Genomic DNA, 13,696 nt, shown 5'->3' with positions numbered 1-13,696 from the left:
GTTAGATACAAAATATATCCCATCTGCATTTTTCTTCAGGGCAGGTACAGCATAGGTTAGGGTTATAGAATCATAACTTTTCCAGCAAGGGTCATTAGATAGTGAACAAAGCAGTGGCCAAGATTTATATTCCTCTGTTAAACTGAAGGACAGAGGCCCTGTATTGCAACAATAGCATTTCTGTTCCAGGGCTACAAGCTCCAGGCTTCAGCCACACACCAGGGTTTGCTGGCCATGGAAGATGCACTTGGAATATGGCCAACAGTTTCATTGTCAGCTTGTAAGCGCTTTCAAAATGCCTGATTGGTAAGGCGTTAAGAACAGGAGAGTTTCCTGCTCAGCCATCTTGCAGAAAATGTGGACAGATCCAATGGAAACTCACAGTGTGACCCTCACAAGCACAGATGGAAGAGAGGACAGGCAAACTGCAGGACATCAAGGCCAACTATATTGCCTCTCATAGCCTTCCCACTGGTTGCTTATAATGCACAGTGTATACCGCGTTTCTGCAGTGAACAGGAACGATTCAGGATGTGCGTGAGGTCATGTTTGACCCCCAAAAGTGCTCAGTCTACCTCAGCTTACCCTTGAAGGGGCAGTTGTTCCAAACATTTCAGCAACAGCTGAACCTAACTGTCTCTCACTGCTCCTCTGCAGTAAATACACTAGTGATTTTGCTCCATTCACAGGATATTGCAGTCCAGCCAGAATGGCTTTCTACCTACCACACAAATGTGCAACATAATATGAGTTTCAATGCCAGTTTGATGTCAGGTAGATGTCATTCAACTTGACAACTTGCAAGCCTCTCAAATAATATGCCCCATGGCTGTTTGCAGTGGGTAGCATGCTGATTGAGTTTAATCAGTCTCTGCCTGCTGCACTCAGAACATAAGGTCCAAACACTAGATGTGAACCTACTATTGGACAACATATATTAAATAATCCAATCTGTGCTAAGAATTTCAACAATGTAAGATCATCAGTCAGGCTCACTATGCATCTTATTTACGTGCACTAGACCCAGACGTATTCACACACAGCAATTAGAATTAGAATTAGCTTTATTGTCACATGAACTTGAACGAGTGCAGTGAAAAGTTTGCAATATCACTGCTTATAGCACCATCTTAGGTACAAGATACTTACGTATTTGGGACAGAGTTGAAAGAATAGTAAATAAAAGTCCAGCATAAGACTAAAAAGGGAAAAATAAGTATTCAAATCATGTCCTCTTCACCCCAGTGCATGCCAGCACCAAGCCTCCAGTCCGGGACTCCCCTCCCCGCACCGGGCCCCAGTCCATAACTCGCTTCCCCACACCGGGCTCCAGTCTGGGACTCGCCTCCCCGCACCAGGCTCCAGTCCGGGACTCGCCTCCCCTCACCGGGCCCCAGTCCGGGACTCGCCTCCCCACACCGGGCCCCAGTCCGGGACTCGCCTCCCACACCGGGCCCCAGTCCGGGACTCGCCTCCCCGCACCGGGCTCCAGTCTGGGACTCGCCTCCCCGCACCGGGCTCCAGTCCGGGACTCGCCTCCCCACACCGGGCCCCAGTCCGGGACTCGCCTCCCCACACCGGGCCCCAGTCCATAACTTCCCTCCCCACAACGGGCTCCAGTCTGGGAATCACCACCCCACACCAGGTCCCAGTCCGGGACTCCCCTCCCCACACCGGGCCCCAGTCTGGTACTCGCCTCCCTACAGCGGTGTCCAGTCCGTGCCTCGCCTTCCCACACCGGGCCCCAGTCCATAACTCCCCTCCCCACACTGGGCTCCAGTCTGGGGCTCGCCTCCGTGCACCGGGGTCCAGCCCGGGACTCGCCTCCCCGCACTGGGCCCCAGTCCGGGACTCGCCTCCCCGCACCGGGCTCCAGTCCGGGACTCTCCTCCCCACACCGGGCTCCAGTCTGCAAGAGACTCACCTCCCCGCACCGGGCTCCAGTCCGGGACTCTCCTCCCCACACCGGGCTCCAGTCTGCAAGAGACTCACCTCCCCGCACCGGGCTCCAGTCCAGGACTCAGTTCCCTGCACTGGGATCCAGCCTGGTACTCCCCTCCCAGCACTGGGCTCCAGCCTTGGACTCCCCTCCGTATGCTGGCCTGGTCTGGGACTCCCCTCCCCATGCTGCCCTTGTCTGGGACTCCCCTCCCTGTGCTGGCCTGGTCTGGGACTCGCCTCCCTGTGCTGGCCTGGTCTGGGACTCCCCTCCCTGTGCTGGCCTGGTCTGGGACTCCCCTCCCTGTGTTGGCCTGGTCTGGGACTCGCCTCCCTGTGCTGGCCTGGTCTGGGACTCGCCTCCCTGTGCTGGCCTGGTCTGGGACTTGTTGGGGAGCCATCTCTTCCATTCCCCTCCGAATAAGTTTAAAAGTTAAACCTTTGAAAAATAACACTTCGGAACAGCAAAAAAAGAAAGAGAAAATGGAAAAGAACAGGCTGAGCAGAAGAGCTCTGGCTGGAGCGTTCTACTCTGCTGCCATAACAAATGTTGGTAAAAGAAGTTTGTGCATGTGGCAAGGATTTTTCATTGACAGAAGGTAATGACAATGGCATTCCCTATGTTAATGCCCAAACCAACAAAATCTAGTTGGTCCAAGGTTAATCAACCAGTTAAACTGGACCATTAACTGAGCTGGCTGCAACTCTACGCCATCCACAGTCCAACCAATCAGCACTCTCTTCTCATGCTGGGTAAATTAGTGTTCCGTTTCAAAATCTGATTTCTTGCACCCTTGTCCTGAATTGTGCAAGATGAGAAGCATTAACTAGCCTCCCCTATCAGTTCTAATTATTATAATAAAAATCTCAATCAAATACTTATTGGTCTTCAGAGTTCGAGGGAATACAATTCTAGATTCTGTTATCTCTTTTTAAAATTTAATCTTCGTAGTATGGGGGCAGGACTTTTGTGCGCTAGAAAAGTTGAAAATGGGTGCGAGGATTGCCACAAAATGAGGCCGCAAGACCAGGATTTTGAGTATCATTTCTAGAAAAGTTGTCCACATAAACTTCACTGAGGCAGGAAGCCATGTGGCTTGTAACCTCACATGCACGTTGTGTAACAATGGGTTCACAAAGGGCAGACCGAGAGTGTTAAACCCAGTCAACTCAACAGTCTAATTCGACATCTTAATCCTCCCTTTCCATTTGGAGGACACTGCATCTTTTTACAATGAGGTATCAATTTTAAATAAATTTTGTAATGCACAGTGACTCTCAATCCACTCTGCCTAACTTCCAGCCAATGTACTGAAAGGTGCATGAAGTCTGATTACCAATATGGAATTCTGCGTTAAGCCAATTAAAAATGTCCAAGTCTCTTCAGAGAGTGAAGAAGCACTTCTCTTTCGAGCTAGTCTTCCTGTGGGAGTGTAATGTTAATACACTTTATTAATTGATCTATACTTCCAACTACTTGCTGCTAACATTACCAACAAAATCTTCAAAACTGCTCTCCTTCTATCTCTTGCTCGATTGCTACTTTTTGATCCATCCCCATTGTTACCAGAATTCCTTTCAACAGTTTGTGATCTCTTTCTGGACACATATTCACTCCCAGAGATGCCATTCATGAGTACAGTGTATTTTCTTGCTTTCCATTTTTGCGCTTCATGCTCGCAATCTAATGACTTAATCTCATTCTGTATGTTCAACCAGTTATTTGATTTTCCAATTGCCTTCCCTGCTCTAGTTTGGTTGGTCATACGTCTCCATTGATGAGGTCCTCCTGGTAAATATTTAACTTTAGTACCCATTTTTGGGAGTTGTCCTTTGGAATCAATGGTTTCATTATGTGGCAGTGGTTAGCACTGCTGCCTCACAGTGCCAGGGACCCAGGTTTGATTCCACCCTCAAGTGACTGTCTGCGTGGAGTCTGTGACATGTCTGTGTCAGTCCAAAGATGTACAGGTTAGGTGGATTGGCCGTGCTAAATTGCCCCTAGAGTCCAAAGATCTGTAGATTAGGTGAATTAGCCATGGGAAATGCAGGGTAATGGAGATAGGGTTAGGGGGTTGGTCGAGGTGGGCGTTCTTCAGAGTTTTGGCCCAGACTCAATGGGTTGAATGGCCTGCTTCCAGGCTGTAGGAATTCTATGAGTTTGATCATCCCAATGGATGTGTCCTTTGTAGTCAATTGTAAATTGCAACTCATAGATTTTCTAAATTCAGTGGCTTTGTTGCTTTTGTTCCAATTTCATCGACAGTGTTTCATCAATTATTTGCTTAATCACAATATATATCACTGGACACTACATCTGTGCTAATAAAATTCTTTTACAGGGAATGACTACTCTTTTCAATGGCTTTTATGTGTCACTGTCCCCCAGTTTAAAACTGGTCAAATTCTCAAATTCCTAGTTCCATAACAAAATCCTAATCATTCAGAATCTAGGCAGGATTTTAGAATCTTAGCCAATCCATGCACTGTAGATGTGCATCTGCAGTCTAATGCTACACAGTTGAAAGATGCTTCTAGCAACACATTCATCACTGGACTAGAATGTCTTGTAATTAATACAATGCCCTCTATATGATCCATATCCCCGTTACCCTCCTCTAAATCTTCTGTTTCGAGTTTAGTTTTGAATGCTGTTTGGAACAGTTCATGGTTTAATACTACTTTGAATCACACAAAAACAAAAATCAATTGCCTACATCCTGGGTATTTATGGGATTCATTCTTTTATTGTAAATCTCAAGTTCGTTTTACTTTTCAAAATGATAAAAAACATTTCCATCGTCATTTCTCTTGGTTAATGCTCTTGTTTTGTACTGTCTCCTCTGATCTATATCTAGACAGTCATGCCAGACCAATAACAATGTGTCCTTAAATGTCCCGTCCATTTTATGTTGTATTGCTGACTGTTCCATTTGTACCAAGAAGTTTGATGGACAGAAATGCTTTTCAAGGAGTCTTTTTTAAGTGCCTTCAAGATTTCTTCTAACAGCGTGTGATTATCTGCAAATTTAACCTCAGCCCAAACTAGAACTATGAATAAACTCAACATTTTGTTTGCAATTTAACAATTTAAATGCCAGCACAGTTTGGGGAATTGCCAAATAAAATTGCTGCAGTCCTGCATACAATCTATTGAATACCAGTAGATCTTTATTCTTTCTGAATTTGGTAAATTCTGACCATGCTTCACGATCATAGAATCCCTACAGTGCGGAAAGAGGCCATTCAGCTTATTGAGTTTGCACCGACCCACTGAAAAGAATTGCACTCAAACCCAGTCCCCTCCCCTATAATAAAATATATCTTTGGACACTAGGGGCAATTTAGCATGGCTAATCTATCTAAACTGCACGTCTTTGGACTGTAGGAGGAAACTGGAGCACACCCTCGCAGAGGCAGGCAGAAAATGCAAACATCAAACAGACTGACACTTTTTTAGGTTCCGTTCTCTGCTGCCATTTTCTGATACAGGAATCTCCTCAATTCACACACGTTAGAAATAACAACTCACTGAACCAGGCCAAGTTAAATGTCATTCTTGTTGTAGGAAAAGATTTTCTGCCAGATGGTATTTCTACCGTCCAGAGAATACACTGTCAGCGTGAAATTTTAGTAAGTATTTATACAATACATTATACGGTGTGCAAAATTATTTCACATCAGGGTGGGATTGAACCCAGACCCCTGTCACCGAGAGGGAGCAGTGCTAACCATTGATCCATTGTGTTACCTAAACCAAGACTTGCATGAAAGGTGGCAGGAGTGGAGGTCAACATTCCTGGCTATTCAGGAAAGATAGAGGGGGAATTAAAACAGAAGGGAGTGATGCTATTTTGATCAAGACATCACATATAGCAGCGAGAAGTGATGATTTCTTGGAGGGATCATCAAATGAAGCCAAAAGGATCAACATAAAAAACACAAAAGTGATAAACAGTCTAAAGTGTGCTATGGACGCCCAAGCAGCCAAGAAGAGACTGAGATCAAATACATAATCAAGGGTGCAGAGGAAATTTAATGGGATGCTAAAATAAAAACAAAGAACTGTGGACATTGGAAATCTGAAACAAAAACAGAAAGGGCTGCAGAAATTCGGCAGATCTGGCAGCATGAGTGGAGAGAAAACAGAGTTAACATTTTGAGTCTAAGTACATGAATAGGAACGATTTGGAGGGATATGGGCCAGTTGCAGGCAGGTGGGACTAGTTTAACGTGGGATTAAGTTAGGCATGGACTGGTTGGGCTGAAGGGCCTGTTTCCGCGCTGTTATGACTCTATGACACTTCATCGGTACAGTTTTGTGTTCTGCCAGTATAGCTCACAAATGCGTCCAGTGCTCGCCTGGGTAAGCAGATGCCTTTCTAAGCTGGTACAACTTAGTGGGTGCCAATCTTTCAACAGATATCCACTGCCTTGTTCCGGAAATGGTGGGTGGAAATTTGGGCCCTGGCTCAGAGGTGACACATGCCACAGGAGCTGAGTGGATAATTGATGAGACAGGTTTGGTAACAGGTAGTGAGAAAGCCAGGGTCTGGGTGGTGGATATCCCTCCTGAAAAAAAAAGGCCCAACTTGGATTTAGCCAAAAACAAAAATCAGACGCAGCCCAATCTGACATTAGGCCTCAGGCCTCCCTTCCAGGAAAGTAACAAACTGTGGCGTAGTTGGGATACTGGTTGGAAATTGGGCACCATGTCTGCTGTAGAAGCAAAAAAATTATAGAGTCAATGCCGTGTAATTTTTTAACACAACAGCCGCAGATGATTTTCCTGGAAGATCTGTGGGCAACTGATGTGAAAATGAAGTCCTGTTGTTCTTTGGAGTTCATGTTAAAGATCCTACAGCATTGCTTTGAACAGGACCTTGGGAGGCCTGCCCAGGACGTTGGCCAATATTTTACCTCCAGTCAAGGGCAATAAGCAGATTGGCTGGTCATGATGATCAAATCATCAAATTGTGGCAACCACAGAGTGTAGTTAATTAGCCCATTGTGCCCACACAGCTCTGAGCTCAATTGGTCTCACTGCCCGTTTCTGGTCAGACACCTATGCAATTCCTTATTGAAGGTCACAATTGACTTTGCCTCCATTCTCTGGCATGTATTCCAGATCCCAAACACTCGCTACATTAAAAACCAAAAGAACTGCGGGTGCTGTAGATCAGGAACAAAAACAAAGTTGCTGGAAAAGCCCAGCAGGTCTGGCAGCAACTGCAAAGGTAAAAAAAACAGCGTTAACGTTTCGGGCCTGGTGACCCTTCTGAAGGGTTACCTGACCCGAAACATTAACTCCTTTCTTTCCTTCGCAGATGCTGTCAGACCTGCTGGGCTTTTCCAGCAACTCACTACATTAAGATGCTTTTCCTTGCTCTCTTTACTAATCGTCTGAAATTGGTGTCTTCTGGGATGCAATCCTTCCATTGTTAGCATTTTTTTTCTTAACTGTTCTGCCCAGACCCCACATGATGATTTAAACCCCTATCAAATCTCTTAACCTCTTCTCCAAGAACAACTCCAGATGTCCAGTTATTGTTTGCTCCATCCTTTCACAATATTGTTCATGGGAACTTACTGTGCAGCAATTAGTTTCTGTGGTTCCCTGCATTATAGCAACGAGGACATTTAATCGGCCAAGGTCTCAAGATTTGCTAAATAATTGCAGATTTTCCTTTGCTTTGTACAGGGAGCCTTTTAAGGCTTTGTATATCAGCAGGTGGCACTATAGGGCTGTCATTGTAATCAGAAATATGAATGGGAAGAGAGCAAGTTTAAAAATGGAACCGAGATAGTAAGAAATGCAGATACTGGAGAATCTGAGATAACAAGGTGTGGAGCTGGATGAACACAGAAGGCCAAGCAGCATCAGAGGAGCAGGAAAGCTGATGCTTCGGGCCTATTCCGAAGAAGGGTCTAGGCCCGAAATGTCAGCTTTCCTGCTCCTCTGATGCTGCTTGGCCTGCTGTGTTCATCCAGCTCCACACCTTGTTATCTTAAAAATGGAGTCACTACTTGTTCTGTCTCCCAAGTGCTGAGCACATTAACACCCAGAATCCTAGTCCAGCCTGAGATGATGTGGGGGAGGCGAAGGCCTGGTGGTATTATCGCTGAGCTATTAATCCAGAGACCCAGGTTTGAAACCCATCATAGTAGATGGTGGAATTTGAATTTGGTTCAAAAAGAAGCTGGAATTAAGAGTCTAACAATGACCATGAATCAATTGTCAGGAAAAACCCATCTGGTTCACTAATATCCTTTAGGGAAGGAAATTGCCATCCTTACCTGATCTGGACTACATGTGACTCCAGCCATGTGGTTGACTCTTAAATGCCCTCTGGGCAATTAGAGACAGGCAATATGTGATATCCTAGCCAGCACCTCATCCTGTAAACAAAGAGAAACAAGACTCAGCTACCTTTCTAACCTTATATTAAAATGTGTGTTCTGATGAACGCTCCAATGCCTTTTCAATTTTTCATTCACCCATGGGATGTGGACATCACTGACGGGGCTAGTATTTACTTCCTAGCTCTTGTTGCTGATCTGTGCAGTTCAGCAAGTATAGGCATAGCCACAGTGCTGCTAGGAATTGATGAGTTCCAGGGTTTTTTTTCCCAGTGACAGTGAAGGAACAGAGACACATTTCCAAGTCAGGATGGTGAGTGGCTTGAAAGGGAACTTGCAGATGGTGGTTATTCCCTGCATCTGTAGCCCTTGTCCTTCCAGGCAGTGGACGCCACAGGTTTGGTAAGTTCTATCAAAAGAGATTTGGCAAGTTGCTGCCAACCATACAAATAAAGCATGCTAATAAACCCTGCTCTGACCCTGGCAGGAAACTGCCTCCTTCAGGTGGGAGATGGACCAGGAAAGAGAATGCATGACCAAGGACAGACAGCAAAATGCTACTGTCACAAGACACTGAGATCAATACTCTCTCTTCCAATTCCTGCATTCCTCCTGTGGTATTAGTAAACTGCCCTCACCTGCCACAGGCTGTATTTCTTTTGTCAGCCCTTGCATCGTATCTAAAATGTTGCTTCCTAATGAATTTAATAAACTATTGTGAAACTACTTTTAATGCCACCTGCCTATCTTAGGTTTCTGTGGCTGCCAAGTGTGGAATCTTTCATTATACTTCCGTTCTATTTGTGACTTCATACCAGTCTTTGAGAGGGGGAGATTGGACCGGCATTATTACAGGGTTTTGGTCTCGCTTTGTCTTTTGAGGTTTGTGAGGGTTGTATAGATCTTTTGAATGTGTTTTTCTGTCAACCACTGACTTCCAGGCTAAAGTGATGATGATGTTGAATCCATGCTATTCAGCAAATTTCGTAAATTCTCCTGAGATGAATTGGGTTCCATTGCCACATTTTATTCTTCCAGGAATCCCTTGCTGAATGAACAGAACTTGTACTGTTGAGGTGATCGTTATAGTTTCCAAATCTTTCACCTTCTGAATTAAAGGAAACTTTGAATGGTAGGCTGCAACTACAAGATATCATTCTCAATTGTGTTAGACTAAATTGGGTCTTGCACAAAGGAATGATTCAACTTTTTTTCTCCCAGAAATATCCTTACAGTTACTCAATGCTAATGAGGTTTCATTTATTTCACTGACTCTTTGCAGTTTTGATGACCTAGAAATTGCTTTTCACTTGAGCGGTCCTGGACCCCTTGTTTGTTCTGACAGCCAGGGGGCTTTTGCAAACTCCATTAATCTAGAAATTCGACAAACCAAGGACTCACATCCTGGAGATTTGACAGACCTAACTCTACACAGCCTGGAGACTTTTACACAACTAACAAACAGGCCCCTGCCAGGATGAAACAGCTCTTCCAATTTGAAGCCTGGCTCTTGTAAACTGAAACCTGCTCCTTCTGAGCTAAACTCAAGACCCCTGGTCTATGCGTCAGAAAAGCTCAACTTTGTAAATACTGCATCAATTAATTCCATAGATTCAGGCATTTAACTTGAACCGAAAACTTTCTCAGAAATGATGCCTGGACTGCATTGTTCCAAACAACTTTCTGACCACTTTAGAAAACACAACTACCCTCACAGAACAGAAACAACAAATCTATTTTACCCTTATTTTAAGACCCAAATTTCCAACTGGTAACATATTACAATCCTTTCTCATTGCAGTAGTTGCTTGATTAAGATCTCTGGGATCCAGGCAAATTTGCCATTTGGCTTTTTTTCTCCACACTGTGGAATTCATCCAATCTGCAGCCTGCGTGACTCCGGTACTCACCTTTATTTCCTCTCTGTATTGGGGCTCGCTTTCAAACAATCCTGTTGATGCTTTAGCTGAGGGATGAATGACTGCATTCAACACTGGGTCAATGGTGATGTGATACAAAGCTCCCTCGGCACGTGTAGCAGACCATCCTTGTTTCTGATAGGCGGGTGCTTTTCGTTAGATGTACCAACTTCCACCATCATAGTTAATGTCTTCTTCCTTTGTTTCACCCACTAATTTGGCTTGTTCCCCACTGTCAAAAGACATCTACCCTAAACGCGGTTAAAATGCAACTGCTCGGCTCCTGTGTGTATTTCTTTGGGTACCTATTTTCTTTCAAACTTTCAGGTATAGACTGAGCTGAATGAGATTACTTTCTGTTTGAGTTTTAAACTTCAGATTTGAAATTGTGGCTTATTTCTCTCCACCTTCTTGATCTGTGACATTTTTCTTTCTGGGGTTTGATGCATCTAGACTTTTCCATGTGGCTCCCACACCTATTGTGTCCTCAAATACATCATCACCTTCCAGGGTATGAATGTATTGGTTTGTTTTCTTCCTGATTCATGCTATTGCTCTGTTTCTGATAACTCATTTACCCATCTTCCTCCTGTGCTGTTAATCTGGTCCAATCAGGGAGCCCTGGCTGACACCAAAAGGGGAGTGTCAGGGATGCTTACACATGGGTGTCTGACTCTGTATGAGGCAGTATAGTCAAGGACTAGTCATATGTAAATGAAAGGTGACTTGATGATGGCACGCCAGCCTTTATGGAGTTATTTCAGTGGTGACATTATCCTGAAGAAACTCACTCATGACAGTCGTCCTAGAGTGGGGTAAGAATTTCCTAACATCATGTCATTTTTTGGGAAGCTTGGCTCATTCAACCCTGCTGTCGAGGATTAGGCCCAGAATGTGGAAAGAATGCATTTTTTTCTGGGCAAACAACATTGTGGCAGATGAAAAGCAACAAGTAATTCTCCTGACAGCTTGAGGAGCCGCAGTGTTTTCCGCAATTAGGAGCCTTCCTTTCCCTGAGGGACCAAACACTAAAATGTTCAAGAATTGAATGACATAGTTAAGGGACACTTGGAGAACTTGGATATGGCCTTAAGGCATTTTGCCAAGCAGGCATATGCCTAAGAAGGGAAAAATGTGTGTTCAAGGACCCCAAGTAATCTACTTGAGCTACAAAGTTGACAAGACCAGGTTACACCTGTTGGAAGACAAAGTGAGAGTGTTCAAAAGTTAGCAGTGACTGGCCCAGGGCCTGGTATGGACATGCCATGCCTCCACACACAATATCCAGGAGGCCAAACAGCGAATGCAGATGCATTGGACAACCTCCCATTGCCAAGTACACCACCAGTGATGCCACCAACAAAAGAGACTAATTGTATTAAATTTTCTGAACATACTCCCAGTCACAGCCAACAATGTCAGACTTTGGACACAGAAATGTCCCGCCCTTTCAAAACTAAAACAACAGCTATTAATAGGGGAAACCAAAGGGCCATCACAACAGAATTGAAATCTTTTTGGACATGGAGAGACCAGGCCACAGTGGAGGATGGTATATTGTTATGGGGAGCAAGAGTGATTGTCCTGAGTCAAGGTCATTGCCGGGTACTGGCTGAACTCCAACAGGGCCACTCCGAGGTTTCCAAAGTGAAGATGAAGTGAAGAAGTGAATCTGGGAAGTACAGATTGGGAGCAATTGTTCCACAGAAAGGGCACAGCAGACATGTGGAGGCTGTTTAAGGAGCAGTTGTTGCGAGTGATGCATAAATTTGTTCCTCTGAGACAGGTAAGAAGGGGTAAGATTAAGGAGCCTTGGATGATGGGAACAGAGGTGCTTCTCGTCAAAAAGAAAAAGGCAGCTTACATAAGGTGGAGGAAGCAAGCTTTAGAGGATTACAGGCTTGCTCGGAAGGAGCTCAAAAGTGGACTGCGGAGGGCCAGGAGGGGGCATGAGAATGGCTTGGCAGGAAGGATTAGGGAGAACCCAAAGGCATTTTACTCATACGCGAGGAATAAAAGAATGATCAGGGAGAAGGTAGGGCCGATCAGGGATAGCATAGGGAACTTGTGCATGGAGTCTGAGCAGATAGGGGAAGCCCTAAATGAGTTTTTTGCTTCGGTTTTCACTAAGGAAAGGGACCTTGTTGTGAATGAGAACTTTAAGGAGCAGGGAAACAGGCTTGAACAGATTGAGATTGAGGAAGTTGATGTGCTGGAAATTTTGGCAAACATTAAGATTGATAAGTCCCCAGGGCTAGACCAGATTCATCCTAGGCTGCTCCGGGAAGCGAGAAAGGAGGTTGCTAAGCCTCTGGCGAAGATCTTTGCTTCCTCACTCTCCACAGGAGTCGTAGCGGAGGCAAATGTTGTTCCTCTTTTCAAGAAAGGGAATAGGGAAATCCCTGGAAGTTACAGACCAGTCAGATTCTGAATTGGTTGGCTGACGGGAGGCAGAGAGTGGGTGTAGATGGTAAGTATTCTGCCTGGAGGTCAGTGCTGAGTGGTGTCCCGCAGGGCTCTGTTCTTGGGCCTCTGCTCTTTGTAGTTTTTATAAATGACTTGGATGAGGAGGTTGAGGGCTGGGTTAGTATGTTTGCTGATGACACAAAGGTTGGAGGTGCCGTTGATAGTATCGAGGGCTAATGCAGGCTTCAGCAAGACATTGACAGTGTGCAGAGCTGGGCTGAGAAATGGCAGATGGAGTTCAACCTGGATAAAGGTGAAGTGATGCATTTTGGAAGGTCGAACTTAAATGCTGAATATAGGATTAAAGGCAGGATTCTTAGCAGTGTGGAGGAACAGCGGGATCTTGGTGTTCAAGTGCATAGCTCCCTCAAAGTTGCCAGCCAGGTGGATAAGGTTGTTAAGAAAGCATATGGTATTTTGGCTTTCATTAACAGGGGGATTGAGTTTAAGAGCCGCGAGATTTTGCTGCAGCTCTACAAAACCCTGGTGAGACCACACTTGGCATACTGTGTCCAGTTCTGGTCGCCCTATTACAGGAAAGACGTGGAGGCTTTGGAGAGGGTGCAGAGGATGTTTACCAGGATGCTGCCTGGACTGGAGGGCTTGTCTTACGAGGAGAGGTTGATTGAGCTCGGACTTTTCTCTCTGGAGTGAAGGAGGAAGAGAGGTGACCTGATCGAGGTGTACAAGGTAATGAGAGGCATGGATAGAGTCGATAGCTAGAGACTTTTCCCCAGGGCAGGATTGACTGCCATGAGGGGTCACAGTTTTAAGGTGTTAGGAGGAAGGTATAGAGGAGACATCAGAGGGAGGTTCTTCACCCAGAGAGTTGTGAGCGCATGGAATAGTTTACCAGTGGTAGTCGTGGAAGCGGAGTCATTAGTGACATTTAAGTGACTGCTGGACATGCACATGGACAGCAGTGAATTGAGGGGAATGTAGGTTAGGTTATTTTATTTTTGGATTAGGATTAATCCAAGGCACAACATTGTGGGCCGAAGGGCCTGTACTGT

This window comes from Stegostoma tigrinum, chromosome 11, assembly GCF_030684315.1.
Source record: "Stegostoma tigrinum isolate sSteTig4 chromosome 11, sSteTig4.hap1, whole genome shotgun sequence".
In the NCBI taxonomy this organism is placed as follows: domain Eukaryota; kingdom Metazoa; phylum Chordata; class Chondrichthyes; order Orectolobiformes; family Stegostomatidae; genus Stegostoma; species Stegostoma tigrinum.
The sequence above is the reverse complement of the archived record's forward strand: the minus strand, read 5'-3'. Positions refer to the sequence as shown.